The sequence below is a fragment of the Camellia sinensis genome, chromosome 4, assembly GCF_055761805.1.
Source record: "Camellia sinensis isolate YWXY chromosome 4, ASM5576180v1, whole genome shotgun sequence".
Taxonomy (NCBI): domain Eukaryota; kingdom Viridiplantae; phylum Streptophyta; class Magnoliopsida; order Ericales; family Theaceae; genus Camellia; species Camellia sinensis.
This window is the reverse complement of record NC_138964.1, coordinates 67,342,671-67,349,024: the sequence shown is the minus strand read 5'-3', so window position 1 is coordinate 67,349,024 and position 6,354 is coordinate 67,342,671.

The window sequence follows — 6,354 nt, the reverse complement described above, 5'->3', positions numbered from 1 at the left end:
CAACTCTATTCTAAATGGTACAAATAACACTCAGAATCATGAAACTCATGAAAATCATGCATGCATGTGAGAATTGGTGTTCAATTCTTCTTGTTCAACATAATTCATGTTTGAACGTATGAAATCATGGCAATTATGCACATGCATGTACATACAAGCCCCAAATTCATCAATTTCAACTCAAATTATATTCTTGATTATCATCTAGCTTTGAATCCACAAAATCATAAACTCGAACTCATGAATTTACGCACCTAGGGGCTCCAATCTTTACAAATGTAATTAAATCTTGAGTGTAGCTTCCTAATTCACAAACTTTGAGGCAAAACACACAATTCTCCCTCTTCCTCTCTCTAGAATCGGCCCCTCTCTCTCTCTAGAGTGTAACTTCAGATTTTGAGTTCAAGCAAAATGAATACATGTGTAATGGGGCCTTTATATATGTTTGTCTTAATCAAATTGATTAAGGCTAAGTAATTGAGCTTAATTAATCGTTCTGAATCTAATTATTTTGATCCGAATAAATTTTCAATTAAATTTCACCATAGGCTCTAAAAATTACGCCAATCTCCATGGCATAGTCAATTTCAGTTTCTGTGGCCGATAAGGCCTTCTATTTTCAGTCTATAACAGTAAGTTGAATAGATTTTCCTACGGTGAGCAGATAGAAATTCAAAACCACATATAATCATATAAATGGCACTCAAAATCAAATCAAACACATAATCATAATCATAATTAAGATTAATTAGCATAATACGGAACAGGGTTATCACACTAAATATCACCTAACCGAGCTAACTGATAATAGAGAAAGATGGTCTGATCAAAATGAACGAATAGGATAGTTGAGTTGGAGATGGTTACGGCTGAACTTCGAGATGAAGTTGCCTATGTATCCCAAAGATAGGAATCAGGCCTTACGTAGTTCGGTTCAGGTTCACTCGAGTATTAACTCTCTCATTTTGCGCTCTAACTTTTGCCAAAGTTCTCATTTAGGGTTTTCAACCTTGCGAGCTCAGTTTTTCTTTATTTCTAATTTGTCATGCTCTAACTTTTGTCTAGGTCGCCCTTTCCTCAACTTGTCCATATTGATTGGTTGTGAAACTCCAGGCCATCTAGGTCCATGAGAATGATCGCCCCTCTTGACCAGATAGACTTGATTATATAAGGACTAGTCCAATTGGGTCTGAACTTGCCCCTAGAGTCATGGATGGGAGCCCAGTTGTCTTTCAGTACCATGTCCCCTTCTTTGAGATTTCTGGACTTGACCTTGTTGTTAAAAGCCCTAGCAATTTTGCACTGGTAGCCCTAGACATGATACAATGCCCTTAGTCTTCTCTCATCAAACAATATTAACTCCTCAAATTTACTCTGCTGCCAGTCCGCCTCCACTATCTGACACTCGGCTACAACTCGTAACGACAACACTTCAGTTTCAATTGACAAAATAGCCTCTATCCTATAGATGAAAGAATAGGGAGTTGCCCCTGCACATGTTTGGATTGACATTCTGTAGCCCCAGAGTGTGAATGGCAGTTTATCCAGCCAGTCCCTATAAGTTTCCACCATCTTTCGTAAGATGTTCTTGATATTCTTATTAGCAGCCTCAACAGCTCCATTAGTCTATGGTCTATACGTCGATGACTTATGAAAAGCCACATTGTATTTCTCAAGCAAATCAACCACCTCTTTCTTGAAGTGTTGGCCGTTATCTTATATGATCTCATTTGGAACTCCATATCGGCAGATGATGTTGTTTCTGATGAACTTGGTTACATGCGAAGCGTTCAACACGGCATAGGACTGAGCTCCCATCCACTTTGTGAAGTAGTCAATCACCACCAGGATGAACTCGTGTCCATTTGACCCCTTTGGCGAGACTGCACCGATAACGTCAATTCCCTAGACTGAGAAAGGCCATGGTGAAGTCATATTGTAAAGTTTAGGCAATGGTATGTTCACGTGATTGGCATGAATCTGTCATTTGTGGCATCACCGTACAAAACTAATGCAATCCTCCTCCATGGTTGACCAATAATAATCTTGTCTAAGGATCTTACGGGCTAGCATCACACCATTCATGTGTGCCCTGCAATCTCCTTCGTAGATAGCCTCCATAAGATGTTTTGATTCCTCCTCCTTCTCCACACACAGTTTGTGCATTCCCAGATAACCCCTTTATACAGCTTATTTTTGTAGATGATAAATTGGACGGCCAGACACCATATTCCCCATTTGTCCTTAGCATTTGCCCCTGGTGGATACGTCTCCTTTTCCAAAAAGTTCCAAATATCGTAATACCAGGGGTTTTTGTCTTGCACTTCATCTATTGCGGCAATGGTCTCATAGGCCAGCATGTATTTCTGTTCGATAATGATTGGATGCATCCTCACTCCCAGCGGGATGTCTACCATAGAAAATAGAGTTGCCAACGCATCGGCAAACCGATTGTTCTCTCTTAACAGATGCGTGAATGTCACATTTTCAAACCTCAAAAATAGAATATCCAAAGCCTGATGGTAGACTTTCATTTTCTCTTCTTTGACTTTCCAGTCTCCGTTTGCTTGAGAAACAACCAAGTTTGAGTCCCCAATGACATCCAACCTTATTGCCCCTAGTCTTAAGGAAGCTTCCAAACTAGCAATGCACGCTTCATATTCTGCTTCGTTGTTGAACACTTTGAACTAGAGTTTGAAAGCTAGGGGTATATGGGAACCATCGGGTGCTATTAGCAACACACCTATCCCATAACCGTACTAATTGGACGCTCTGTCAAAGTACATTATCCAAGTTTACTCTTCGACTAGCAGAACGTCTTCATCTTGGAAGAAATATTCCACCACCTCATCGCCCTCTACTAGGTGGTCGGCTAGGAATTCTGTTACAGCTCTTCCTTTGACTGACTTGTGTGTAACATATTTGAGATAAAATTCTGAGAGAAGAAACGGCCAACAAGCTAGCCTACCTGTAAGTGCCAGTTTCTCAAAGAGATATTTGATGGGATCTAATCACGAAACTAGGATTATAGAGTGAGCTAACAAGTAGTACATCAACTTCCTGGTAGCCCATACGAAGGCTAAGCAAGCTTTCTCCAAGGGAGTGAAGCTAGTCTCATAGTCTAGCATCTTCTTGCTCAAGTAATAGATAGCCTTATCCACCTTATCTTCAAATTCTTGAGCTATCATGCACCCCATGGTGGCAAATATAGAATCAGAGGCTTTTACGGCTCAGGAGGCGACAACACAGGCGGATTCTAGAGGTATTGCTTGACATGCTGAAAGCCAAACTGACATCAATCGTCCCATTGGAACTTATTTCCTTTCTTCAGGAGACCAAATAGTGGTTCACAAGTCAAGGTTAATTTGGAAATAAAACGTCTTATGAATTATACTTTACCCAGAAAGTCGCACACCTCCTTTTCAGTCCTTGGTGGTGGCATTTCCAAGATGGCCTTGATTTTGGAAGGATCCACTTCAATTCCCCTCAGCGTGATCAGAAATCCAAACATTTTCCCTGCCGTTATGCCGAAGGTGCATTTCTATGATTTTAACCTCAATCTGTCTTCCCTGATCCATTGAAAGAATTTTTCCAATGTGGTGTAGTGGCCTTCTCGCTCTTTGGATTTGACAAACATGTCATCCACATACACCTCAACCTCTTTGTGGATCATGTTATACAAAATAGTGGTTGCAGCCCTCTAATAGGTAACCCCAGCATTCTTCAACCCAAAAGGCATGACTTGGTAGCAGTAAGTACCCCATGGTGCTGTGAAAGCCGTTTTTTCTCGATCCTCTGATGCCATCAGAATCTGATTGTACCCAGAAAACCCATTCATAAAGGAAAACAAGTCATGGCCAACAGCAAAGTCTACCAACTCATCTATGTGCAACAGTAGAAAGTCGTCCTTCAAACTTGCTTTTTTCAAGTCTCTGAAGTCGATGCAAACCCGAATTTCGCCATCGTTCTTCGGCACTGGGAAGATATTAGCCAACTAGGTTGGATGCTCAAATACTAATAAGAATCCTACATCAATCTGCTTGGTGACCTCTTCCTTGATTTTCAATGCCCAATCTGGACGGATTCTACACAGTTTATGTTTGATTGGTCGGACCTCGGGGTCGAAAGGGATCCAGTGCTGTACAATCTGAGGATCGATTCCAGGTATGTCTTCATAGAACCACGCGAAAACATCTTTGAAATCTTTTAATAAAGTGATTAAACGCTCGTGTTCCTCCGAAGACGTGGACTCGATCTGGACTGAGCGTGGATCCTTCTCAGTATCCACATTAATGGCAATGGTTTCATCAATACACGACTTAGCACACCTCTCATCTTCTCGATTTATCAAATTTTTCAAAGCCAGAGGAATTTCTTCCTCTTCATTTTCATGAAAATTCTAAAAATCTCGGTCAATACAATAAACCAGCGGCATAGAGAAGTACACAGAATCTGCAGTGTTTTCATTCAAAAGGTCTAGATCTTTGGTTACAGACTCAAAAGAAAAGATGAATGAAGACCTAGATAGTACTTTGACATCCGGGTTACCACCCTCGGGAATACCAGACTCAAACCTCCCGGACTGACTTGAATCTAATCCCAACTCCACAGACTCAATGGAATCAGATTCTGGCTCATCATCCGATTCTGAACTGGAAAGAAAGCCCTCTTCCAGCTACCAAGTAAGACACGGTTCCTTTGATGCATCCAAAATACCATTGGTTGGGTCAATACCTGATTCTTCCTCGATCATGGAGACAGTAAAGTTATCCCCCAAGTTCTCTAGGTTAGTCGCGGGATCTGTGAGGAGATTGGCCAGTGCTGCCCCTACTTTACCTTTGCTGTTGTCTGAGTCATCTTCCATGCTCTGGCTAGTTTCGACGCCGAGCTCGGCCCCTTCCTCATCACTGTCCTGTAGTTGCAGATCAAAGAAAATCTCAAATCCTGGGACGCACTTCTTTGAGGAATTTACCCAAGGCTCGAAAATGTTGCAAAAAGGGAAATCTTCTCATTCTCGAACAAAACGGCCATTCAACGTCCCCCAGATTGGCCTGTGAACGAGCTCATAATGCTTCCTAGCTCTCTTGGCTTTGGCCCTGCCCCTCATCTCTTCTCCCTTTCTTATCCAATCCTCTTTGGGGGGCACATAGCCCAGTCCAAAGGCATGCGGGTTGTCTGGCACCTTTGCCAATGCTGCAACACCATTTCGCTGCTCTTTCCAAGTTCCATTCCTGGAACATACCGTAGTTTGTTCATAAAGTAGATGGATTGAGCACTAACATACATGCCTTTATTCGCAGCCAGAATCATTTGCACTACCTGGGCTTCAGCCAAAGTGAATCCTAAGAGGAACACATTTCGTCCCCATGATTGATCTCTGGCATTGGTGTAGTCACCTTCGGAGGTGGATGGATGGATGAGTTCCCAAAAATAATTGCTACTCATCCCTCATAAGGATACTTCAACATTTGATGGAAAGTGGAGGACACAACCTTCACGTGATGTAACCAAGGCTCCTTCATAGCAGATTAAAGGTAGTTGGCACATCCAGGACGTCAAACTCAATCTCTTGCTCAGTTGGGCCCACATGGACTCATACTTTCACTATACCCATGACCCCTCTGCTTGTGTTATCATATGCTTGTATCACTTGGGTTGTAGGGATAAAGTTCACCGATTTAAGGCCAACTGCGTAGGCAGTACGGGACAGGCAGACATTAACGATAGATTCGATATCTACCAACACCATTGGCACCCACTTTTTCTTGCGTTCCACAGATATGTATAACGGCTTGTTGTGAGTCGAGCCTTCCGGCAGTAGCTCTTTGTCAGAGAAAGTAAGCATTGGTTTGGCACCATCCAGAAAGACCAAACCCACAAGTTGCTCAAGTGTAGTATCAATGGACAATTTAGCCTTGTCCGTTGCTAACAACACTGCTTGCCGGTGCATCCATGAAGCCATAAGGAGTCCCCAGATTGAGATATTAGCTTTGATTTTTTTGAGCTGCTTAAAAACTAGCTCTTCTTCTAGTTGTTTCTCCTTCTGTTTCTCGACCTTCTTGTCCTTTCCTGATGGCTTTGCTTGATCCATGTGTGGTGGCTTAAAGTACCGTCCACTTCGAGTAAGGTGGTCTATCTCCTCAGTATACCATGTATTATCAGGGATACAATCCCCCCACTCATCGTCAGTATGGGCCAGATGCAAATCATTGTCGTCCTACCACTCACCATCAACTGCTGACAAGCAATTGTCCGACTCTACTTGGATCATTTTCATAGCATAAATATCCCCCACAGGGTGGCACGTAATTATGATTTTCTGGCTGTCTTCGATTATTTCTCTCTCAAACTGCC